The sequence below is a fragment of the Numenius arquata genome, chromosome 4, assembly GCF_964106895.1.
Source record: "Numenius arquata chromosome 4, bNumArq3.hap1.1, whole genome shotgun sequence".
NCBI lineage: Eukaryota > Metazoa > Chordata > Aves > Charadriiformes > Scolopacidae > Numenius > Numenius arquata.
In genome coordinates this window covers 60,338,460-60,365,777 of record NC_133579.1, presented here as the reverse complement: position 1 = coordinate 60,365,777, position 27,318 = coordinate 60,338,460, and the positions used below count along the sequence as shown (strand labels likewise).

Genomic DNA, 27,318 nt, shown 5'->3' with positions numbered 1-27,318 from the left:
GAGGCAAAAAAGTCATTCAGTACCTCAGCCTTATCCATATCCCGGGTGGCCAGGTCTCCCATTTCCTTCCAGAGAGGAAGGAAAATCTTCTTTCCATCATCCTAAAATCCTAAATAACTTTTTTTTTTTTTTTTTTAAATGGGAGACTTTGGCAGCTATGAGACTATATCCAGATGCAAAAGAAGCAAACTGCACTTCTGAACACCTGAATGACTCCAGGTATACCTTCTATATGCACATTTGCCAAATGTGGGTGTTGCAGGACTTGTTCAAAATTCCTGTCGGCATAAGGTGTTCCCCAAAACCCAGAAGGAAAATATTATTTTAGTGTAATACAAGTCCAAGCTCATGTTTAAAGCAGGAATTGTTGATCCCAATTCAATGAAGCAGATTTTCATTACATGGAGCACATAAGGAGGAACTGCTTGTCAGATACCTCTCTGGAAAATTTGCTTACAGGAACATGTCTGTGTGCATATAGAGGAAGGCCTATTTTTGGGAAAAGGGTGTCCCCCAAAGGTCTCATACATCTGTTTTGATGAACTGCCCTGAAGATTTTCTGTATTGGTTTTCCAGAAGAGGAGGCTGTACAAAGCACTGCAAAGCTTGACTTTCTGCAAAGGCTGCTACCTCTACTGGAAAAAGACAAGCACTGAATGCACATTTTAATGTTACACAAGACACAGTTTAGATTATGGCAGCAAGGCAGGCAGACAGACATTTCAGAACTAGTACTTTCCTTTACAAAAGCAAAAAACAAACCAAAAAATTGAAGAGCCACCCCAGCTGAGTTCTCCTGTTGGCACCTAACAGAATGAGGTGTGAAAATATACAAAATCAAAGCAAATAGACCTGTTGAGAAAAGTGCTTGCCTGACAATTTAGCTAGCTCTCCAACTCCAAACAGAGACTTAATCCGTCTTCCTTTCACCTGTGAAACTGTCAAAATCCCAAATCAGGGTTTAAGCCCTGGGCTTTGGGAAATGCCAAACCCAGAGCCCAGCACCCACATGGTGCTGCAGGGGTATCTAGAGGAGCTCATCCACCTAAGCCCATAGACATAAGAACATATGTACATGGATGCCCAACACCTGCACACTTTTCTCTCTGCCTGCCATCCATCCCGAAAGCTGTTTTACTGGCTCTAGTGACACAGCCTTCCTACTTAGCCATGCAAGGAAGCACACAGGCTACAAAATCGACTTTCGGTGCTCGTAGGATTCTTCTGCTAATTCATATGGTTTTTAATTCCATGCCCTTTAGGTCTATAATAAATATCACCCTTGATAGGTTGGAGCAAGAATTAAGCTAATATTGAAAGAATCTGTCAGACTACTTATTTATTGTTTTAATTTTATGACTGTCTTGATGTAAAGCCTATTGGACATTGGCTAGTTCTAAACAGAAATCACTAAATCACCCAATGTACTAATTCGATGGAAAGGCAGAAAAAGTAGTATATTAAGTATGTTACAAATGAAGTTGTTAAATCATTCACTACTCACTGGTTTTGAAATGCTTTTTGTTGAGTGACTAATGAAAAAACAACTTCCAATAATGCAACATATATTTTTCAGGACATTTACTGTGTCATACGTTGGACTTACCTTCTGCACAATGGAAGCATTCATTTATCAGCACTTAGATAAAGCTTATCTAACATTTTCCACGCTGCACTGTCTTTGTGAAACACTTAGGTGAAGAAATATAATGGTATTCGTATTCAGGAAGAATTTACTTTGCGTGAGTGTGGAATTTACTTTCATTGTGGACACTCTGCATAAGAATCTGATCTGTAGCTTGCAATCATCTTTATCTCCCTCTAGGTTCACTGAGCTGAATGCATGTATCAGCTCACAGGATCAGATCCAGAGCTGGATTCGGAAAATTGCTATGAATTTTCATTTAGTTATGATTTAATGCAATAAACCTCCAATATTTTCATTTGTAAAGCAAAAATACCACTCACCTAGGGGAAAATTTTCTCTACAAAGATGCAATTGTGCCAATTCAAGTGGATTTATTGAATTCAATTACAGATGATATTTCTGATTAGCCAGTTCGTCAATCCTATGAACCCAACAAGGAACAAATGGATAAGGAAGGAAAATAGATAAGGCTGCAGGTTAAATTTAAATTTAAAATGCTCAGCTGTTATAGCTGTTGATGTTAAGAATATCCTTTTGATGAGATCAGCATTTATGAAAACTCTGTAGTCACATTTATATGCAAGTCAAAGCTGAACTGCGTTGGTACCATTTAATCTCTGGGGGAGAAGTCTTTTCTCTTGAACACTGTCATGACACTGAAAAAACACCACGTTAATACACAGAAAGGAAGAAAGAAAGGGAGTAAGGGAGAAAGCCCTTCAAAACACCAGAGCTTTTTTCATAAATCTCTTTTCATTACTTAACACAGAAACAGTGGCCAATCCCCATTCTGGTTGGACCAAGGGGACCTCCCCAACAGGAGACCCAACTTTCATCTTTAAAGAAGAAAAAAAAAAAAAGAAAAAGAGGTAAGAGGCACCTGGAAACTTTATCTTTGTAATCAAATAAGGAAAACTATTCTGTGATCTATTAATACCTCCGTCCTCCTGAAGAGAGGATAAAAAAGTTATTGAAGATGTTTCAAAACTTCTCTTTCACTGTTGCACTGGGGATCATGTGTTCCAATATCACTGGCAGTCCCTTTAGGGAAAAAAGGAAAGATAATCCTATCACGTCCTTGATGGCATGCTGTTCTCAGAAGGAAGGGACAGCACAAGATTCCAGTCTAATAATACAGACCCAGATTTTCTCCTTTCCAGATAACACCAGGCCACAAGTTTTCAAAAATGGACTTAATCGTGGGAGAATCCTTTCACTGGGAAGCACCCTGCAGTGAAGATACATTTTAGGGCTCTGAGACAGAACATGACGGAGTTCAAAGGTAATCTCTGCCGTATTAATGGCCTTCATGGAGGCCAGTGATGGAATGAATGACAGCATCGCTTAGCGCAGCCATCCCTATTGGCTTCACTAACCCCACAGCAACACCAGAGAAGAGGAGGTAACACTGAAAAGGAGACAGCTGCAGCAGTGAGGCTGGGAACTCCCAATTTAAAACACTCTTGAGGTTGCTCTAGCTTACACTAGTTCTCTTCCTCAGGCTGAACAACCCCAGCTGCTCATGTGCCATGTGTTTGAGATCCCTGATCATTTTGGTGGCGCTTTGCAGGACTTGCTTTGTCAATGTCTTCCTTGTACTGTCAAAAATCAGCCCACTTTCCTGTGAGAAAATATTTTAGGTTGGAAAAAAATCCAAATTCTGCTTTTCATTTCCACTTCCATACAGCGGATTTTGCCTCTGTGAGGGATTCCACGCTTCTCTGCTGCAGTGGTGCGCCTTTAGTCTCTGACTCTAAATTCAGAATAACGTAGGAGCTGTGGCTGTGTTTCCTTCAGCTTGTATCCTTGCATTGTCCACTATTTTCACATCACAATCATCTTTGGTTCCATATCACCTTAACTATGCAACAAAATGCCAGCTCTGTAATTTGCTACTTTTGCAACTGCTACTCATCCAACAGCTTTTAATTCAGTACAAAAATAGTTTCTTCCTGAACAACCTCAACCTAGCTAGTGTTTCTGGCAATTTTACTGACTACAGCAAAGTTACCCAAAGATAAATCTAGCTGAGTTAAACTTCAAACAAGAACCATGTGCTTCTTTGATCTGGAGGTAGTCATCTGCAAGTGAGTTAAAAATCAGTGTTTTGTTGTACCACAGAAAAAAAGCCTCAAATAGCAAAAGGAGAAATACGGGGACTGAGTCTTAAACAATTTACAGTAACGGAGGTATTAGTGCTGTAAATTGGATAAAGAGCCCTCTGGTCCTTTCAAGCATCCACTACCAGTTGATTGAGAAAGCAGTCCCATGTCTGATAAAGAACAGTTCTCTGATAACAAGCCAATGGAGGAAGAATTTTCTCATCCATTAATGACTGTGCTTATGTACCGAAGCAGAAAGATTTCATTCATACATTAGTCTAATCTTCTTACAAACCTACTGGAGCTCTTTTGCTCAAGAGATTCTTGTGTCAGTGATTATTTATGCACTTTTGTCATAAAAGATTTCCTTTCAACTGTTTTGAATGTGGTGCCTTCTAATTGCATTGGATGTTCTTGTTATATCTGCAAATCAGTAAGTATGAGCATGCAGCCAGCCTTCTCTGCACTATTCGTTATTTTTACATTCCTCTATCATGTCACCTGTCATCTGCTTCCTCCCTAACCTAAGCAGTTCTAATACATTTCATTCATCCTCATGTCTCGTGTATTTTCACATCTCAGACGACTTCTGCTGCCTGGGTATTTTTTTCCTGATGTTTGTCAAGATGCAAGGATCAGCTATGAACACACCTTCTCATAAAAGGGACAGGCCCACAACTTATATAATAGCATCATAATATTTACAGCTGCATGCAGCCACTTCATTTCCTTTAATGAGAAGAAGGAACAATCAAATTGATAGGAAATTAAATCAAAGTGCAGGATATATGGCTTCATCTCCAGCTGCGAAATAGTTCTCCTTAAGGACTGCCAGTAAGTTGAAAAGACTAATCTCTCCTACATCAGCAGAACTACCTACACATACAAGCACTTGCAGTGTTATGTAGCACCCTTCATGTTAAAGTCATAAATCACAGCAATCCTGCTTCCTAGGCCATCAACAACAATTTGTTCCTAAACTTACTCTGTATATTTAAAATTCATCAACGTCTGCAAGAACTACAAAATATTCCTTTCTGATAGGCATTTATCCCTTTTTAGCCACATTCCCCAATAGATTTTATTGTTGCCACTGCTCTTCTTCCCTGCAATGAGTTTAGCTCACTCTAAAATAAGGCTTAAGGGTTGTAGGCTGCACAGGAGCTGAATTTCTCAAGGGATTATATATTTTTGTTATCAGCACAGTGACTTTATTCAGTTTGAGATTCCTTCAAAAATCCTGGCAACTTGCTGCAATTTACAGGCTTATATTGCTCCAACTTTCTTCCTTCTCAAACATGTTTAAGCTTTATTACCCCTCCCAGAGCTACTGTTTGCAGGTATCTTTCTGATAGATGGCACATCTGCAGTACAGACAGCAGAGCAGTGCGGAGGTGCCTGAGCTAGCATTATTGGACCTAGGTTTGGAGCAGACAAAATCCAGCTGCAACAGCACAGTGCCTGCCACAGGACGATTTACCCTACTTCTTCATAGGTAGATCTACCTACACGCACCACAGTCTTCGGTGGCTAGGCTATTTCCAGAACAAGGCACCTCATTTAAACACGGCTGAGGTACCTGAGGGACTCAGAAGCTGATCAAACTGGATCTCCCATAAGCCAATCAGTTAGCTATTCTGAAATATCCAAGGCATCCTTAATGTCTCCCTGCTTTGATGGCTTAAAAAATTTCAGTGTCTTTCTGTATTTTCATCAGTCTTTCTAACACTGCATGTACGTACTCAGACAGTCATTCTTCAAAGCCCCTGTCACAGTCCCTGCTGTCAGCAGACATGACAGGTGAAACGTCAATCTTGTTGAAGTCAATAGCAAACTGCTGCTGACTTCTCTTGTGTCCACATTTCATCCCATAAGATCAGAAAATTGTTCAGACTCGTGATGGTACTGGTTCTCACAGCTCTCCCCCCAGAGACTAATGGGGGATATGAAGATGGGGTATGAAGCAGGTTTGAAAATCAAGGCATCCAAGACACTTCCAAACCTTTGCAACAGGCTGGTACCAGGGGTGAAATCAGAAACAAACAGGGATGTTCCTGCAGCCCAGTGCCCTCAGGATGGCTAGCAGCAGCTGGGTTGCCTTGCATGAACAAACCAGCTCTGTAGACTCTCACGCAGCATCCTCAGAGCCCGTAACCAGCAAGAGAGAGCCACGGGGAAGGCTTATGCTCATTAATGTAGAGGCTATGAGTTCCATTGGCCCCGTGGAAATTTTACACAGGAACGTTTTATTGCTACTTGTAGTAGCCAACATGGCTCAGCTACTTCTGTAAAAGCAAGACAAGCGGTGCTTTTGAAGACAAGACATTCTGCCTCTTCTTAAGTGCCCTTTTCAGGTAAATTTTTAAAATGGATCAAGCTGGCACCTGCAGGTCAAACTCTGCAGTTCCTTCGAAATCCAGGAAAACTAAAGCATGCCACACGCACAGCTACTATAATTCCCCAGGCTGGCACTTAGTCATCAGTCAACGCTACTCTCACAGCACAGAAGTAGATTTCTTTCCCCTCCATTGCTCTCTAATGTTATTGAAATAAAAATAGATGGAACTGTGATTTTTCACATTTGATGTTGAGTCCTCGTTGAAGTACTAAACTTTGTCTTCTTTTAGAAGATGTGTCTTCTATAAAAATACACTACATCTGTGCTGGAGCTTTCTTCATAATTCAAGCAAAAGTTAGCAGCTGTTACAGCCTGCTGCACACACACTGACCTACTTCATGCCATTTACCAGAATGAAAGGTTCATTCACACCCTGTGTTTGCTTTATCAAGTAGCTTCAAATTCTTTTTGGCAACAGCAACAATCATTTTGAACAAGTCATTCTCTCTTCCACGGTTGTACATTTTAGCTCAAGAAAGCAGCCACACTTCAAAACTTTTACAACGCAGGGAAGACCATAGGGGACACAAGCAGCTGCAATGCTCAGAAACCCCTCTGGTATTTCTAGCATTACCTGTTCTACAAGGCATCAAAGTTTCATTAAGTACAACATGGAACATGACAGGTTTGTTGTGAAAAAAATATATAATGGGGGCATGATTCTGGAATTGCTGAAAATGGGTAAAGCTTTCAGAAGGCCATTTGAGAGCTCAGGAACATCAGGTCTGCTTTCAGGGAGCCTGAGGTCCAGATGCACAGGAACGTGCAAGTGCCTACATCCAGCTGAATTCAGAAGCAGGAAAACCATCGTTGACCTAAGCTGACAGTAAAGTCACTTTGGAAAATTTTACTCAGTATCTGAAATTTAATTATACCTTCACAAAATCATTCGCTTCCAAGCAAGTAAAGCGCACCATTCAGTAATGTACACCAAAGTTGTTTAAAACCAGTACATCAAATGGAAAAATCACTTAGCTTAGATGATGTTGCTAATGCAACAGCTTGATGAATTCTGCAGTGAATAAAAAAGTGTTGGTAACTTTTTCATAAATTTAAATAACTTTTTGAGAAAAATGTGTTGTTTATGATCATATGGAAATCATAAGAATAAATAAATAAATTAATCTTTGGCTTATAAATAAATTAAATTTAAATCAACAAATAATATTTAGGGATCATAAATAAATAAATAAAACCCTAATGCTTAGGTTTCAGTTGAAATTTGCTCTAAGCTTGTTGGGTTTCCTTCTTTGCACAAGACCCGTGAGATGTGGACCCATGTGAATGGCAACAAGCTTTACATGACTCCCCATGATCCAAAACCACCATGTTTTATTCAGTGTAATAAATACTGGCAATATTAATGCTTTGCCTGGTAGACACATTTACAATACTGCAAGGATTTTGTGAAATCATATCACTTTCGCCTAACCGATGATGCTTAACATTCTGTCTCAAAAATGCATTACTTTATGTTCCTTGAGTTTCCCTCATAGCCAATGATTTTTCCTCTTCACTGTTGCCAGTTCAATTTGTGAATTTAATTTGTACTAGCTACTACACTGACAAACCTCATTTTAATTTTACAGGTATGTGTAAAGAGTTATTGGTCAGAGGTAGTTTGTCATACAAGCGTATGAAAGCATTCAGTGAAATGCCACAGGCATTCAGGAGAGAAACACAGCCAGATACAGTGGCTTTTCTTCTGTGTGACCTGAGGGATCACAATTCACCTGGCAACTACTCCTAGAAGGACATTTTGGAAGATCACATCGAAAATTGACAGACCTATATTCTGACAGAGCACCTCCCATGGTAAGATAAAGCAGCACCTCTGTATGTTGTAGAAAACCAAATCACTCTTGCCTTGCACGTGGTTCATTTTGTATATTAATTTTAACATCTGCTATCTGTCTGTTCTCCTTTTTCTCAGGGATGCATCAACCTAGGCTGGCTTGGTCTTTGTGAGGCACAAACCATGAACTCTTCTTAATTAGGTTCCTGCTTCCCATACTGTAGATTTCTTTAGACCTCAGTTTCTATCTGAACTGCAGCTTACAGCTGCACAGCTGATTTCTGCTTCTGGAGGCTGCCATGGCAGACACTTGCACAGGTGGTAACATTCTGACTTGCTGAATAAAACTTCACCCTAAGTTCCTTCAGGTCACCACTCTGGCTCAATTTTTTGCTCATTTGTTCATTGACAGGAACATTTTCATTAAGATGTGAGAAAAAAAGAGCAAGGCCAGAGCTGTGTGCACTGAAAACACTGACTACAGTTTTCAGGCTGGAGTATCTGGCAGTTCCAAGGCTTCTGATGCCATATGTTGTAAATGCTGAAGAAACAAAGATCATTAATTATGTTGAGCCTCTGGTAGCCAGGCTCCATGGGTCTGCAATGTTTCAGCCTCATATTTTTCTATCACTGATAGAACTGCATGAAGCCCAACCTGTTTCCATTCTCTTTTTATTACTTAAAGCTAGAGTTTCCCCCTATTTTATTGTGACAGTTTCCCTATCTTTTCTCCTCCCTACCCCTTTTTGCTCATCTGCCCTCTGTCCACTTTCATATTTGTACAATGGATCTCACAATGAAGACCTGCTCTTGATTATCATCTTTGGATGGTATTTACAATCCCTCTATCCCCACAGCCTGGGTAAGAGAATCAAACTCTCCCTCTGTGGAGTTCCTGATGGAGGGAAGGATCCCCATTCAACTGAGCTGCTATCCTAAGACGGATCAAAGACTTCCCCTCAAACAATCAAGCAAACACTCAGTAAAAGCTGCGCAGAATGAATAAGTCACAGCAGATGGTGTGATATCAAGTCTTTGTCCATGTGGGGTTGGTACACAGAGCCTGAGCCTGGCACATTCCCACAGGAGCACAGGGAGAACATTCAACTCCCTGAGAATGAATAGCTCAACAAATGAGCTATTAAGAATTTAACTACACAAGTCTCAAGAGAAAACCATTGAAGCCTATTAAAAATGAATTTGAAATTGCTCCTTTATATGGAAAAGACACCAAGCACCAATGTTGCAGGACCTCCCTGGATTAGGAGAAGGTTTGTGGGCCACTGGGAAGTTTCTATTTCAGGGAGCCTGAGACAGCACTACAGAAAGAAGAATCCACTCCGTCTTCACCGGAAAGTGCCAGACTTGGAACAAAGCCCCCTGAAGTATTCCACCAGCGTCAGCCAAGTTCTTCCAGGTTTGAACTGATCTTACTAATATCAAAATTTGGCCCATAATAAGCAACAGTTCAAACATCTCAGGAACCAAATCAACTTCTCTGATTCCCACACCTCTCGAGTGGATGGACCTCAAAACAGAGACTGGGGAGCAAAGTCCCTCCCACTGTAAGAGAAGATCGGGTTTGTGACCATCTGAGGAACCTGAACATACATAAGTCTATGGAACCTGACAAAATGCATCCCAGAGTCCTGATGAAACTAGCTGATGTAGCCACCAAGTCACTCTCCATGATATTTGAAAAGTCATGGCAGTTAGGTCAAGTGCAAGGTCCTGCACATGGATCAGGGCAACCCCTAGTATCAATACAGGCTGGGGGATGAAGGGACTGAGAGAAGCCCTGTCAAGAAGGACTTGGGGGTACTGGTGGATGAAAAGCTGGACATGAGCTGTATCCTAAGCTGCATCAAAAGAAGCGTGGCCAGTCAATCAAGGGAGGGGATTCTGTCCCTCTACTCTGCTTGGTGAGACCCCACTTGGAGTACTGTCTCCAGCTCTGCAGTCCTCACTACAGGAAAGACATGGTCCTGTTGGAGACGCTCCAGAGGAGGTCCACGAAAATGATCAGAGGGCTGGAGTACCTCTCCTATGAGGACAGGCTGAGAGAGTTGGCGTTGTTCAGCCTGGAGAAGAGAAGGCTCCAGGGAGACCTTATTGTAGACTTTCAATACTTAAAGGGGCTTATAAGAAAGATGGGGACAGACTTTTTAGCAGGGCCTGTTGTGACAGACAACGGGTAATAGCTTTAAACTAAAAGCGGGTCGATTCAGACTAGATATAAGGAAGATATTTTTCATGATGAGGCTGGTGAGACACTGCAACAGGTTGCCCAGAGAGGCAGTAGATGCCCCATCCCTGGCTACATTCAAGGTCAGGTTGGACAGGGCTCCAAGCAACCTCATCTAGTTGAAGATGTCCCTGCTCATTGCAGGGGAATTGGACTAGATGACCTTTAAAGGTCCCTTTCAAACCAAACTATTCTATACCCAAATGATTTTCTGATTCTGGAATTAGTGCTTGCTGTCCAGGCTAATCCACTTGGTGTTACTGCTGTGTGTCAGCCTTGGGAAACGCCAGGGATTTTGGGGCTGAAAGAGTGCATGGTGTAGTCTCTGGTCCCTGGCACACTGCTTGGTATATAGGCATCTGCAGAGATACACAAAAACCCAGACCACACCTGTACAGACAGCTTTTCTGTAGAAATAGAATGAAAACACCTACACCATACATGGCGCTTCTCTCCAGTTACAGTTTTCTGGGAGAATATATCTTTCACATACAGGCACTGTACTTACTTTTCCAACCTCTACTTTTTATTTCACCTCTACTTGAAAACAGTCTGATTACAGGAATGCCTAATTACACTCTGCCACTACACTGAAGAAAGACCAAGACAAGCAGTCTCTGTGTAGTCAACTTCATGCCCTCTGTGTCACTGTTAATGCCTTTCTTTCTCTCTTGAACAACCCACCTTTGGGACTCAAGGATTATCTGGGGGTTTGCTCTGCTTTTGGAGTCGCTCAGTCTATGATGGGCTTCTGTATCCTCCAACAGCTTCCTGAACAAGACATCTGGGTTCCCTGACAAAGTTCTTTGTCCATTTTAAAGAATGCAAATTGAAGAGTGCAGTATCCCATAGTGTATTTTTCAGGAACAATGTGCAGACATTTCCAGCAAGTGCTCTTAATGGAAGCTTCTTTGCCAAGTATTGCCTCCTTCCCTAGTTGTGGTTTTGAGAAAGCACATTTGTTCACAATGGGGAACAGCAGAGCAGAACTTTCAGTCCTGTATGCTTAATCACTGTATCCCCTGGTAGATGAATTAGACGGGCTTCTTTTTTCCCCACAGGGTCTACACATGTGAACAGTTAGTACTGAGCTTATACCTACCAGTCAGGATGGTAAGACACAGTGAAATTCAAATAAAAATCACTGAAAGTGATATCCAGCACTAAACCCAGCAAGCTGAAATCAAGGACCAAAGAGGTTTAAGTGCAGCAGAATCACTTTAAAAAGAACCAAAGTACAAACAACACAGGAAGAGCAAGGTGGAGCAAGGGACAGAGGGGTTAAAATCGTGAGAGAATCAGAATACAGAAAGCAGAAAAAAGTGAAGCTCCCAGCCAGATTCAAGAGCAGACTTTAAAATGGCCTGTTCTGCCAAACAAAAGATATGCCATTTATTTATTTATCCAACTCATACTGATTTGGAAAACTAGCAAGAGTATTGCAAAATAAAAACAGCATTAGAAAAGCCTACATTTTGATTAGCTTGTGCTGCCACAATTTGCAGAAGTGCACTGACATTATGTGTGATGGGATTCAATAAACAAAATTAATATAACATGGCTACCAGTCAACATTTCCATAACGTCTTATGCCTTCACACCACTTTGCAATATAAACTTAATAAATTAATCTCCATAAGGTAGGCAAATCTGATTAGCCCTATTTTACAGATGAGTTAACTGAAGCTTGGCAGAAGTGATGTCACACGAAGTAGTGTAAAGAGTTGAGGGGAAAGAGTGGCAATTAGTAGAGCAGTTTGGGGCCACAGAGACCTTGCCATTCGTTCTGGCCAATTATTGTGCAGGATTCCCTCATTCCTACTGCAGTGTAAAACTTAGAGATCTGCCCATCTGTCTGTTAGGATTTCCATCTTCCCTCAAAGCATTATTAATACGCACACAATTTGACCGAGGCACCTGGGTTCTGCTGAACAAACCCACACCAGATCCTGCAACCCTCTAGCTTGGTCTGCCAAATTAACCTGGACAGAGGAAGAGGTTGCCTGGCCTGCCCCAGCCAGTAGAAATCTAGGCAGTTCCCAAAACACATAAAAAAGAATAATCCCCAGAAAAGAAATGGTACCAGCAGCAACCCACCCTCCCACCAGACACTATGGTGGGTTGTGCCCTCCTTCACTGGAGGCACTTACACTTGTTCCCCTCTCACTGCTTAATTCTCCCACTGAAAAGCATGCTTGAAACGACAGCCGCTTTGCCAATCTCCCACCCAATCTCTGCGGAGCCACCACTTTCTGAATTCATGAAGGTGTTTCAGTTTTCCCTGAAAGATTTATTTTGCCATTGGCATTTATTTTGACTGAATATCATGTCACATCAGTTCAGTGGAAAGGAGAAGACAGGATTCCTCTTAGCAATGGCATTTTCTATTATGCTAGAACAGCTGTCGAGGGGAAGCTACATCCAAAGAGAAAAAGGGGGTCTCTCTACCAGGTATCCAAAACATCTAAATTAGTAGTGACGTAGAGTGACTACCCCTCAACCAAATATACATTTCCCGATCTGCATCTTTTTCTACAGAAACTAAAAATCTCTACAAGCCTCCAGGATATAAAAATGTCAACCACCATCATATTAGTTCAAAAACGTGACAGAAGTGTCACTCAGGAAGTAGGAGTAAAATACCTGCAAAGAACAGGGTTTCTGAACAAGCACAAGATAGACAAATACAATCTCGGTGCATCTCTCAAAACTGGCTTGTCTGCTGGCTGTATGACCATACAAGCCATGTATGACATGTATGACTATAACAAACCATAGCAGATGGGTAGTCAGGTAAGAACATAAATATCTGCAGTATCATCATTCAGAAAAGCAAACAAGAAATAACCTGGTCCTGAATTTTTTCTGCTCTTTTTCCCCCTTCTGAAATTTACTGCATTCTGTAATAGCAACACCTCTTCCAACAGTTGTATTGGAGGCAGGGAAAATTTGTGTTGCACACTAGTGTAGTGTGGAGGGTGACCCTTGGCTGGATGCCAGTTACCCATCAAAGCCACTCTATCACTCCTGCTCCTCAAATGGACAGGGGAGACAAAATATAACGGAAGGTTCGTGGGTCAAGATAAGGATGTGGAGAGATCATTCAGCAATTACCGCCACAGGCAAAACAATTTCCTCGACTTGGGGAAATTAATTTATTACCAGTCAAATCAGAGTAGGATAATGAGAAATAAAACCAAATCTTAAAAACATCTTCCCCCCTGCCCCTCCCTTCCTCCGGGCTTAACTTTACTCACAATTTTCTCTAACTCCTCTCCCCGAGTGGCACAGGGGGACGGGGAATGGGGGTTGCAGTCTGTTCATCACATGTTGTCTCTGCTGCTCCTTTCTCCTCAGGGGGAAGACTCCTCACACTCTTCCCCTGCTCTACCACTGGGTCCCTCCCAGAGGAGACAGTGCTCCATGAACTTCTCCAATGTGAGTCCTTTCCATGGGCTACATTTCTTCACCAACTGCTCCAGTGTGGATTCTTTCCACGGGGTGTAGTCCTTCAGGAACAGACTGCTCCACTGTGGACCTCCAGGGGCTGCAAGGGGACAGCCTGCCTCAACATGGTCTTCACCACCAGCTGCAGGGGAATCTCTGCTCTGGCACCTGGAGTATCTCCTCCCTCTCCTTCTTCACTGACCTTGGTGTCTCTGCAGAGTTGTTTCTCTCACATATTCTCACTCCTCTCTTCAGGTACAGTTTTCTGTTGTACTGGGTTTTTTTCCCCTTCTTAACTATGTTATTACAGAGCCACTACCACTGTCACTGATGGGCTTGGCCTTGGCCAGCAGGGGGTCCATCTTGGAGCCAGCTGGCATTGACTCTATTGGACACAGAGGAAGCTTCTAGGAGCTTCTCACAGATGCCACCCCTGTAGCCCCCCCACTACCAAACCCTTGCCACGCAAACGCAATACCTTCGGTAAAGGTGACTTCTAAGAGCACAGGAACACTAAAACATTTGCTTTGCCTAGATTTTTCTCTACTTGTGTCCCAGGTCATCTGTTTCTGTGACATTTTAATGGTAGTTTTATAATATAAGATTGGGGCTTTACTTATGTTCTAAAAGGAGAAAATAGAAAGAAGTAATTCCCAAATCTTCCTTCCTTTGAAAGACCCCTGCTTTAGGTAGAGCAGGCGATTCACTGGAGACCTGACAGAATATGTGGAGAGAGGAATGAAGTATCTGCACATGCAACAGGTATAAAATATCAATCTAAAACCTAAGCTTTCTTTCCACCCAATCTCCTATCTCTTTAGATTTGACTGCTGAACTGGCACAAAACAGTATCTATTTGACAAAGATCAGGTATTTGGTCATGAAAACTGACTGGAATGATCGTATGTGAAGAAAAATGTAAATCATCATTGGAGAAATGCCAGTGTAATGTTACAATTGCTGATAATACTTCATACATACACCCAGACAAATATACATTAGCCTAGAGCAGACAACCACCGCTCTCACTTTTTGAACATCTAAAAATCTGAAGTAGGAGCTTAAGGGTAGTCTGAAACCATGGTATACAATATGTATTATGAAATTCCCTCCTGTTATCTTCAATATAAAAAAGCCAGAACTGAGAAGTTGTATCACAGATGGAGCAGAATACGGACAGACTGGGCCATTTACTGCATGCTTGAAACCAAGTTCACTGCAAAAGAGAATTGGCTTCATCAGAGCTCGCGATGATCAAGTATAAATGGCTGGGACTAGCAAAGCGATGGAAAAAAGAACAGATTGGATCAACTACTCCCATGAGAAAGAGCTTACCTCGAAATACCTCATTTGCTGGATGCTCTCTGGTCTGCAAAGAAACCGTTTGCTCCACTCAGACCTAGGAGACCAGACCACCATTCACACAAGAGGTTGCTGAAAAGAACTTACCCATTGATCTTAGGTCAATTGTCTCAATAAAGAATCAAAGGCAGTGTAGAGCTGGTATTCAGCTACATGAGTTACTGCCAAAGATGTTTAGGGAGACACTTTGTTTGTCCACTATGTTTTTTTTTTTAATTTCACAGATTGGTCCAATTCAGAGAACTAGGAACTGGTCACCAGGTAACAGGCCAGTCCAGTTATTCTTTTATCTTTCTGCAGACTTTGGAATTTGCGCACTCTTTTTTTTTCAGAGCATGGCAGAGTTTGGTTCAAGCTAATCTCTAGGACAACCCTTTGCTCTTCTGTAGTCCTCCATAATATTCAGAGGCCTTGTTTATTTATTTGCATTGATTTTTCTCTGTCCCTGGAAGCCAACAGCAGTTCCCAGATGATCAGCTGAGAGGAATGACTGCCCCTCAAAGTCGTGGGAGAAGGACTGGTTTCGTTTTTCTACATGATGAAACACAAAAAAGAATAAAGGTTCAAAGTTTCCCTGTTAGCATAATCTTTTCTTGAGGAGCTTACAGCATTAAGGACGCACTCACTCAAACTGCATTTCAAATGCCTATTCATCAATGTGCAGCAATTGTTAACATATTCTAAATCAATTCATAACGTAAAGCTACACCAAGCAAAAATCGCTTGAGTGAACTGAAAACATCTCAAAACAGCCTGCTCCTTTCTTCGGCCTAAAATAAACTTATCCTGCAGGACATTGGTAGATTGGAAAGATGCTTCCAGATGACTTAAAAAGAAAACAAACCCAAACCAGCGCTTAGTGCTTTCTTGAATCTTTTGATGCAGACCTTACATGACGTGAGATATGCTTTATGTCTTCAAAGTGGCAGTGCAAAGTAATTAATCTTCTCAACGTGGGACAGGTCAGTAGTACCACACTGAGATAGACAGGTTAACATTAAAACTCAGAACTACCTCAGTGCCTCAAATGGCATTTAAGCCCTTCTGTCCATGTCTTAAAGGCTTCAAAATCAAATGGTCTCTCTTTGCATGTAATAAAATTATTTGATTTTGTATTTTAAAAGCAGCTCTAAAAGTCTCTAAGTGGTCTTTGAAAGACAGAGAGGACTGCTCTCTTCTTTTTGTACATCCATCCTGCTAATCAAAGGTACAGAAGTCATAACATTTGTCTTGCTACTTGTTTTCTGATTATGTTCTCAACACAACTTGACCCACACAACTTTTGGTACTTAGCAGTCTTGAACACCAGGCCACTTATTTCTGAAGGCTGGAAACTGCAACTGACAGTTTACTGCAGATGAGAAATTTGTGCCAGGCAATTATGGGATGAACATTTCTCCTTTTAACTCATGACAGGTTTTTTTTTCGCTCCCTTCAGGCAAAGTGTTAAAGTGTTGCTCTGCTCCTACCACCAACTCTGTGAAGCGACACTGTAGGATTCCCATTTTGATTCCATCATTTATTAATTTGTCAGTTTGCAAAGCAAGACATTTTGCTAAATGCCAAGCTCCTCCTGGAGGCTCTTCAACATTTGTGTTATCTTTCCATGTATCTTTCTCAACAATCCTGCACTAGAGGATGGTACTGCTGAGAGCGCCCAAAACCCAGACTGCAGCTCATCTTCCCACCTCTGCAGCACTTGCCACATTAAAACTAAATTCACTGCAACATCAAGTCTGGGCCAATCCTCAGGTGAAGCAAGTGCTGCTTTCATACAGCTGAATACCAAGCCAGGCCAAGGGAAAGAGCTGCAGAAGTTGCTGAGCAAGTGCATACTGCACTGGAAGAGAAAGCATAAAATTCTAAAGCAGTAAATTCTGCAGAAAACTGAGACTGACATGGTATCTTCGGATTGACTGCAGGGAAGGGAGAACAAAGCCAAGGACTCGATCCAAGAGAAACTGCTGCAGAAGCTTCTAAAACAGGGCCCTTGGGGAATTCAGAAAATTTCCTACAGTTCTGCCTGGACCATCTTTCCCTGAACTTGTTGGCTCCTGGCTCTTCACTCCGTGCTCTCTTCACCTCAGCTTCACTCTGCCTCAGTGCACTTTAAGCCATTTTAGTGTTTGTTTTCTTCTCATGTGCTTGGTCTTTAGAAAGCTTTTTCAAGCACACTTTGTTTTGGCAACAAGTACTATCATAATGAGGCCCTGCTCTTGGTGGCTCTTCAGGCATTATTGTGTTATGTGTAGTCACTCACCAACATGGGTACTGATAATGTAATTTTTACAAATGGATTTGTAGTGTTAAAAATACAAAGAATGGCATATAAAAGATATGCACTTTTGAGTGCTTAAAAGATAGCACTAAATGCTAAAGATGGTCTCATGTCAGCCAGGGCATTGGCCAAGATGTTCCTGGACTGTACCTCCTCGGGTATTGCTTGTGCAAACATGCATATGCTGAAACAAAAGGGACCATCCTGGGATGGGACTTCTTGGAAAGGCAGTGGTGCAGTCACCATCTGTCTGTCTGCATATCAGGTTGTTAGGCCTGTTCATTATGGGGGATGGCATCGTTTGAAAGACCTGATCTTTCATCCTATTTCTTGCTTTAAGTTAAAGGCTGTTAGATTGTCTCCTACATACCTGCTCAGATGCTCTCACCCTACTGCAGTGAGGGAAAGGGTCATGCCCAATACCCCAAATTAACTTTTTTAAGCATTGATAATACTCTAGAAATAGGAAGAGATGGCTTGATTGGGAAATTGACAGTGGGACCATGATTTTTTTGGCTCATTCACGTACTGACACAGTATATCTTCAGCAAGGATGCTGAACCAGCTTGGTTACTTACAGTCCTTCAGCCCAGCAGAATAGCTCAGAAGTAAGTCCTGGAGGTAGCTTCTGAGGATGGGGGAAACTGGCGTTGGCCATGCTGAGTATAGCATTTTGACTGCCTCCTGAATTGTCTTGCCTGACAGACGCTAAAGGTCCTTCACATTCTCACTTTACTATGGCACAGTGCTGATCTTTAGTGTGTCACACAGCCTCCTTCATAGCTATTACTACCCGTCTGTTTTGATGTGGTCCACCAAATCTTTGAGGCTGTTGATTCAGACCTACTGATGTGCACAGTTTACTTATTCTCTCTTCAGCCCATTTGTTGGCCTAAAAAGACATCTCTTTTAAAAAAAAAATACAAATGGAAACATTATTATTGATCTTTTGCATTACAAAAATTGCAGGTAGTCATTTTATTTCAGGAGGAGTTTTCCACGTGGTACAAAACTGAGCTGAATGGTTCAACGTAGACCATGATTCTTTAAAAAAAAAAAAAAAAAGCAACGACATTAATTCCAATTTAGACTTGGCAAACATAAAACAACCAGAAAGATTTATGTGGATCCACATATGTAGACTAATGCACATTATCCTCTTTGGCCTCCATCCTCTCACATGCTGCACTATTTGCTCTGGGATTTACTGAATCTCTGCTTTCCATATCTTGGTGAAAGCAGTGCTATCATTTTTAACCTCTGATACAACACTTAGTGATGCTATTCCCAAGGTTACATTCACCATTTTCACACTATAGCCATGCAGTGATTGTCATTAACATTAAGACAAACATGCTCATTTGCTTAGTCCTTGTAATTTCCAGCCCTTTAAGTATATGTCCTTCTTAGGATATATCACCTTACAAACAGTGCTATCATCTAACCTAGTATATTGATTCAGTTCTATTTTAAACTCCTATTATGAGAACACCTTTTTGCAAACTGTCTGGTACCAGTAACCACTAAGCAACTCCGATATAACCAGTCTCCTCGCACCACTACCCTCTCTGACACTATCAGTACACCAAGAAATGTAAAATCCAAATTAGAATGAAGCAACAGGTGAAAGAAAAGTAAAGATACCGACAGCTCTCTGTGGGGACGCTCCTACGTATAGGTACGACATTACATTGTGAATATTAATGTCATATATAAGGTTTAATATATAAATGCTTAAAAAAAAGGGGGTTGAAAAACCACAGAACATCAGAGAATTCATTCTGAATGTGAATATTTTTATGTTCCATAGAAATCTGAAGTTATAAACTCTACACATAGGCTGAAACTGTGACTTCAAAGAATTGCTACAAATTCTGTCTCTGACAGCACACTTGGTTTCCAAATCTGGGTAATGCCAGTGTGCGGTTCATTCTTCAATAGCTAATGAAAAGAGTGGGTTTTTATCAGTAAAAGCGACATCATCCTACAGTGCTGGAGCTAGGCACATGCTGCTAACTCAAGACAGGGTATTGACAGGAAACTGCTGTGACAGGTTTGTTTCCCCAAGCAAATATGACAACAAGGTGATGATATCAAGTGCTGCTTGATGCAGGGGAGTAAGGAAAACAAGGGAAAGAAAAAAAAAACCACAAACACCCAACCCAAGAACAAGCCCAAAGAATTGGGAACTGTTCACGGGCTCCACTAGCCCTTCTATTTTAGGCATGTTTGTTGGTTGGGTTTTTTTTTTCCAATTCTCTTTTATTCCTCAAAAGGCTTTGGTTATAGCTGAAATTGCTTTACTCAGCACTCACTATATATCATCTTCTTTCATCTCAGGATGAAAAATTCTGCAGCAAATGCACTGAAGGATTTAACTCTAATGCAGCCTCTCCCATTACTGCTTCAAACTCTTCTGAAAAATGCTGGCTTGTAGTTTTTCCTGATGATCCTCTCAACGGTAGATCAGGGGAACTGTCCCTACCGCTTTCTGGCTTCTGATGCTGGGCTTCCCCCTTCCACTCAGTCAGAAACCTCCTCCTCATCCTTACCTTACTTAACAAGTCCCAGTCCGAGGGCCCAGAACTAGAGGGATGCTCCTCTTCCACAGAGAATAAAAACCAGCTCCACTAAATATGCAAAATAAGTCAGAACCAAAAAGCACAGACAAGTAGAGAACTTTTGTGTATTAAACAAGATCATGACGCATGAGATCAACTAATCTGGGCTGCAGTAATGCCTAAACTGGGCCATACAAGCAGTCACAGTAATTAGCAATCTGCTCAGTCCAAGACCTGAGGAGGCATATGGTATGCTCGAAGTTGGGGGATCCCAAGAAGTAGGGCTGCAAGTTAACCATGCCACAGATGGAGAGACATCAGAGCTGGCCCCACATCAGCAGCTCAGGTCCAGACGGATTTATTCGCTCAGAAACAAGACTGCTGAACACAACTTCACTGCTTCCAGGGCCAGCTCGGCTGTCCCAGGCAGAGCCGGGTGTTAACAAGCCCTTGCAGACCTAAGCTGGCTCTGCTCTGCACAGCAGTCCCCAGCAAGTCTTGGCATCAGCCCCTATCACCCACAGGGTGATCAGAAATCGTCTGCTGTTTGAAGTGCTTCTGTCTCCAGAGCCACAAGTAAAAGCAAGCTGGTTATATGCTCAGTTCATTGCACTGAAGAAAACTCCAGTTTGCTCCCCTAAATAGCTCGACCGGGGAACAGAAATGCTCCTGACCACGGGGGAAGGTTACTAACCCCCTCTTATAACCCATTCTTCAAACTACTTTAAATATTTTTTAAAGCACCATTTTAAAATAAAAAATCTATAGAGCAATATAACTTTGAAAAATGGTCAAAGCGTGACTACAAGCGCTCTTGCTCTGCTCTATGCTTTGAAAGGACCAGAGTGATAAACACGCCTGTACTGTGTCTTCAGCAAACGAGCAACTGGGAAGAATGCACATAATTAATAGCAGAGCCCAAACCCTACTGCTCTTAACCCTTTTCGAAGGCCTCCTGTAGAAGAGGTCCAAGGGTGAAATTAGCCCAGCTGTCTGGGCAGATGAAATGCCATCTGTGCCATGAAACTAAGCCTTCCGTGCCTGGGGCTAATAGCTTGAGTAGTAAGTAACGGTTGTGCAGAGCAGGAGAGCTTCCTGCCTAGAAATTTTGTGCTTACCGTAACGTGGAGCCTGCCTTCCCTCCTTGCCCACATTTTATATTCCACCTTGGCAAAGGGAGGTCTTGCTCCTTCCAGAGAAATAACGACGCCTTTCTACACCTTTGACAGACTCATATAAATCACACAGCTTAGGGTTTTCTGACAGTAACACATGAAAAATAATTAGGTGCCTGCAGGCCAGGTGAAAATAAAAGGAATTAATGGGCATTACCTGCCCCCTGGGCTGTGTATTTACTTTCCCTGATCTGCCCAAACAGAACACTGAATCACTCGGATTCATGCACAAGGAAGAGTGACACTATAGCTAAATAACTAACAGTTTTTCATAATCACAAAAAGGTGCTAGTACTGTCTATAAAAGTAGGTAAATGCAGAAAACATAAAAATATAAACCTACATCATAAACCAAATATTTATTTGTTCTAATTTCACCATTCCAGGTTTCTTATCAGTTGACTTCCAAGTTCAACTTCACTGTGGTTCAGCCACAAAGATTTCAAGTGCAGAAGCATCAGCAGGCCCCATATTGCACATGCTTGGGTTAACTGAAAACAAAGCTTGCCACTCCCCTGGAGTAAACTCATTTCTGTGTCTTCAGACCTAGAGGCTGAGATTAAAGACTGTCTTCCCTTGCTCAAAATACTAAAAGCATGTTACTAAACTAAAAGAAAAACATTTCGAAAATTAAATTAAATTAAATCTGCTGAGGGACAGATCTATTTTGCACTCTGGCAATTTTCCTGAGGTTTTACTTTTAATGTTTATTGTTTAACTTCATAAAATTGAGTAACTAGCATAACAGCATCTCAGATGCCTGAGAGAACCAGCCCATTAAAATATGAAGCATCTTGTTAATAAAATACACTCATCAGAACGCACCACAATTCCCCATAAGCTTGTGTAGTTTTAAGGCTAGTAAACATTCTAATGATCATCAGCAAACTAGATTTTTCTTCAATGGCTCATTACACCACTTCTCTCAAAAAAGGTCTTGACGTTACAGGTAAGCAAAAAAGCAAAAGAGAGAGCTTCAAATATGCCAAATTGTTTCTTAACCTTCCAGGGATTTGTGGAATAAAGATGCAAGAAAATCCTGGCAGTAACACCATGGCCTTCCTCCTCTCATTGACGCGATCTTCTGCTACACCAGCAGGCAGAAGAGTTTCAAGCATAAGGCAGAATTGGAGAAAGGCACAGTTTAAAAGAGAAAACAAGCATCTTAGTTTTAGGTAATGTTGCTCTCCAGCTACTAGTGAACCTTTTGAGAAAAAAAAGGGACCAAATACACTAAAAGCGTATTTTTTTTTCTCTGCTTGGTTATCCCCATATCTGATAGGCAGCACCAATGAGATGAGAATTACCTGTACAATGTCTATGGTGGACCAAGAAGACCGTGATAGATGCTGTTAGTTTCTTTTAGGTTAGCAGCTTCATCAGTTCGCCATCACAGATTAATCCAGCAGACCAAAAGCTTTGTCTCCAATGAAAACACACTACCAAACATTTAATTTTTGTTGCTATATATCAAATGTCTGCTAAAGATGAGGAACTGACCACAATTCCCATTTTTGGGACACCACATCTTCACAATCATCAGACAGACATCTTTCCTTCCTCACAGGCTTGCAAGGAACAATACTGCGCACCAGCAGAGCACGGAAAAATACATCACATGTACTCACTGCAAGTTTAAAATACTAGACCCAGAGAAGGAGAAATCTATCCTCTTTAGTGGGCCAAAGACATAGGCTGAAATGTCTCTAACATTGAGGCCTATAAATGAAGCATTTCATCAAAAGATTGTCAAGACTAATTAACAAATTCCCTCCATGTCTTTGGTTTCGATGTCAAAACTGACTTTTTTTAAAATGTCTTAATTGTCAGAGGTCTGCTGCTTTTCAGCCTTCTGGGGAAACAAGAAATCAGTCTTTTTAGTGTCAGCAGTATTTAACAAGTTAAGTTATGAGCTGGTTCCTGGGGTCTTTAGAAAACATGAGTCCTACTCATTATCAATCTCCCTGTAGAAAGCTTTTTTTTTTTCTTCTTCTTCTTCTTCTTTCTGGTTTATTTTATAGAGAGATTGCTACAATTGCTTTTATTGTTCCTTCTGGAGTCATTTCAGGTTAACTCACTTTGCTGGATACACTTGCTTAAATACAGCTCACATTTGAAGGTCTTCTTTTGAACATGGGCTGGACATAGAAATTCAGGATGAAAAGAGCAAAACTTCAGAATAGGTTGTCTTAGCAACAGGGTAATTGCTTGGGTTTTTTTGAAGATGACAATCTTGCATTGGGGAATCTATAGTTAATTGCAAGTGCAACCTTAGCTAAGGCTCATTCATTTTAGGCATCACCCTAATTTTTTCTAAAATATGCTATTTCTCCATCTGAAAGTCACTTTTCAGTAAAATTAACTTGACTTGAAATATGATCTTCAAATTAGGAAAACTTAATTTAAAAAACTCACACATACCAGTGTAAATGGCCAGTAAGTCTCCCCACAGAAAACTAGGTAACTTCTCAAGAATAATCTCTAACTCAGTACAGTTTTTCTAAAATCCATTTGGCTAGGACTCTTTTTGTAATCCACAAAATTTGTTTGAGCATTCAGGATAATGTTTTGGCTCCATTTCTGAACAAATATTGAATGTGAAAATGAATGATACATTTCAGAGACATATCGTCTCCCATCTAGAATTCACCCTGAAATTAGCCAGGGACTTCATATTTGAAGTTTGCAAGTGAATGTAAATCAGGTTCAGTATGAGCATGATATTAAAATGATGATTTAAAGACACTTCAAAGGATAATTGAAAGCTGATTAATCTAAATTTTGTTTCATGTCTTTTTCCTTTGTGCACTGAAAGCCATCACAGCTTCCTGCAGTTGTTGCTACAGGACTGTTTTTCAAGAACATATTTCTCTTAGCTAAATTTTGCAGTTAAAAAGAACGTAATCATACAAGTAGTATAAAGTAGTATAGGCTGTTGCAAGTTTTCTCTTCCACACATACTTGCAGTTTACAACCAGCACATTGTAAGACAGATTTACCAGTAATATCCTCTTCTCTGCCCATCTCTGCAGCCCTCTCACCGACTATCACCTGCTGGAGCTGTATACACGCTCCAGCCATTTGAGAGAGAAGTTCAATATAGTACAGCCCCATCCTGCACATTGCCTACATCTCCAGCTATGCTTCCTCATTAGAAAAGCTTTTCTGATTAGGTCAGGAGGCTTTAGAGCACTATCCCTCCTACACAGTTGCTAATAAGGGTGTATTTCATAAGCCGTATGTTCAAAAACACCATCGTGGGGTCCTTGTCTGATCTCCACCCACAGCACAGACAACAGAATTTCACCCAGCGGTAACTTGAAGTCACTGACTTAATGGTTTATACTAAAGCATTATCTTTCAGAAAATATCCAAATTTGGGTAACAGATCTTTTCTCTCTGCTAAGATTATTTTAAAATATAGAGTTGCTTTTTTCCTTACTCTTTGTCCAGTTGCTTGAAATTGGATGCAGGAACTTTTCCCCTTTTGCCACTGCTTTTAACATTTTTTAAGAAAAAAGCTTGCATTGGCCTCCTCTTTTAGCGGGAGGTGTGCTACCCAGCACTTCATGGACTCTCTACAACAAAAAGAAGCAAACTTGAGTAGTTTTTTTCCTCCTCTGCTACATTTTCAGAAGCCCATGCTGCTCTAGGCACCATCCAGAATCCCGTGCTGTACAGCGAAGGGTGAAAAGGGTAATTTTAGCATGTGTCTTCTATTCACTAACTGATCACATAGCAAGTAATGTGTTTCAAAGAGGCCACAACACCCCCCTGAGTTGCAGGGCTAAGCGTTCACACACGGCTACACCATGCATAACACCGGCAAACACCATGTTATTTGTCCAATTTTTACAGATACTGCAGGTGAATACTAAAAAAGGAGTCAAGAAATCACCTGCTTTTGTTTGCAATTTACACACAGATAGAAGTACACACAAATAGAGTATACAGGCCATCAGTCAATAAAATAAATAGATCATATAGCCACGCAAAGTGCAGAGCAGGCCACATGAGTCAAATTATTATTGTTTAAAATATTTCCATCCTCAAAAGGATCTGAAAGAAACAGAATGCAGTAAGAACTTTACTAATGGGATAAGTTCCCTCAATACAGAAGGCTTTTTTCTGCTTCAGCTTCCTTCTTTATTAGTGCTGAAGCATCCGAGCGCTTGGTCAGCTGTATCACATTTTCAACTCTGTGTGGTTTTTTCCAATGTACATCACCTCCAGCTACCAATAAGCCACCTGACCAGATGTGCATTGTCAGTCCATATTTATTGCCTCGTTCCCTGCCCCAATTCTTCTGCAAAGGTTACCTGAGCAGCAGAAAACACATAAGCAGGTGTCATGGTTTAGGCCAAATTGGCCAATGATGGCGACAGATGCTCTCCCCCCACCTCTTACTCCAAGGAGAGGAGGAGGAAGGATAAAGAGATTTACAAGTTTAGAAGGAACTAAACTACTTCAATGAAATATTAATAATAAAATAAAAAGAAAATAATGTAAATAGATACAATATATACAAAACTGTATCAACCTCCCAGGATGACGTCACCAGCAGGCACTGGGGAAGTCCCAGACTGGACTCAGCGATGGATGGGAACTGGATTCCAAATCTGGATTCAGGAGGGCATGGATCAAGATCAAAGGCAGAAAAAGGGACAGGGGCATCTTAGGACATTGGCTACGGGAGAACGAAAGCTGACCCTTTGATCCCTCAGCTTTTATACTGAGCATGAGGCAGATGGAATGGAATACCCTGTTGGTCAGTTTTGGGTCACCTGTCCTGTCTGCTCCTCCCTGCAGGTGGGACCCCTCTACACTTTTCCCTTTCCGACCCTCCAACGAGGCAAATAATGAAATTAGCTGACCTTGGTTGTTATAGCAATATGTATAAGCAAGAGCTTCTTTGCATACCGTTCCTTGGCATCAGCTATAAGCATTGGTCTTATCACTCTGAGAACAAACAGTTTTCTGCACAATATGATGTTAATTTCTGACAGGCAATCCTGCTTTGGCAGGAGAGATGGACTAGATGATCTCTAGAAGGTCCCTTCCAACTCCAACAATTCCATGATTCCGTGAGAGTTAGAAGAGGCCTAGCTAAGATGTAAAATTACTGAACAGAAAGTTGGTTCTGTTTTACCTCAAACCAGGACAGCAGGACACTATCTGCAGTTAAAAATAATTACTGTCTAGTTCCTGCAATGCCAAGACAGTAGAGTAACATAATGCTCATTTGTAAATGAAAATTGCACTCTCTACTGCCCTCTTAGCAGAGGAATAATGGCAATCTTGGTGCTTTTCCCAGCAGGACTGTACGACAGAAGCAAAGGCTAGAGCAGACCAAAGCACTGATAACCTAGAAGAGAATTTAGATGGGATACAGCGGAACCAGCAAACAACTGCTACTGAGAACATTAGTACAAATAGACGTGTCACCGGTATTTATGCATCTCACTAGCTGCTGCAGATCAACAAAACCCACATCGTTAAAATGCATACACAGTGCTTACTGAATATATAGCATGTAGAATTCACAACTCCGATCCACTTTATAAGATGCCTGTGAAAAAACATTTAAAATTTATTTAAAAAGCAAATGATTATTTCAACAGCAGGATTTTGTGCAGAGCCTCGAAAAAAACAGTATTTTGACAAACTACTTTATTCCTCCACAGCAAATTACTTCAGCTTTATTTCAGTAGAGGCTATTTTGCAAATGCAAATAATAAATGAATCCCAAAAGCATTACAAAACTTCCGCTGTAAAAATGTAAATGGATTATCCCTCCATTAATATCTTACTAAACAGCAACACTTTAGAAGCAATCATTCTTCTGTTGCTCACAACATAAAAGCCAAATGATATTTTCTCCATAAATCATCTGGCTATTACAAGATTAGTGTAAAAAGGGGTTGGGTCTAAGACAATAAAGTCTTTAGATCATCTTGCAAGCAGGGTTACAAATGCCACACAGGTGTTTTCATCTCTTCTATGCTGCAAGCAACATCCAACATTCATTCATATGACTATTTTAGACAAGAGCAGATTTCGGCACTAGATTTGAAGTGCTACCACCAAATTTGTGTTTACTTGATTTTCATATAATTGCAATTGAAAATACAAAGTAACTTTTAATATTCTTTCATTACAGCTGTCCTGCAGCACATCTTTATGGAGGTGTTGGGCTTCCTGCTAGAGTGGAACCAAGCTTCAAGGTCAGTAAAGAGAGAATTAAAAATAACAGTGTATTAAAACATATTTGTGACCCTTTGGGGCCAGCATCAAGATAAATTTACTT

General features: G+C 41.1%; 1 protein-coding gene across 2 annotated transcripts in view; it reads right to left on the bottom strand.

Moving 5' to 3' along the window:
- Positions 1 to 27,318, bottom strand: part of FARS2 (phenylalanyl-tRNA synthetase 2, mitochondrial) — a 254,374-nt gene that overhangs the window by 23,928 nt on the left and 203,128 nt on the right. The window lies entirely within an intron of this gene.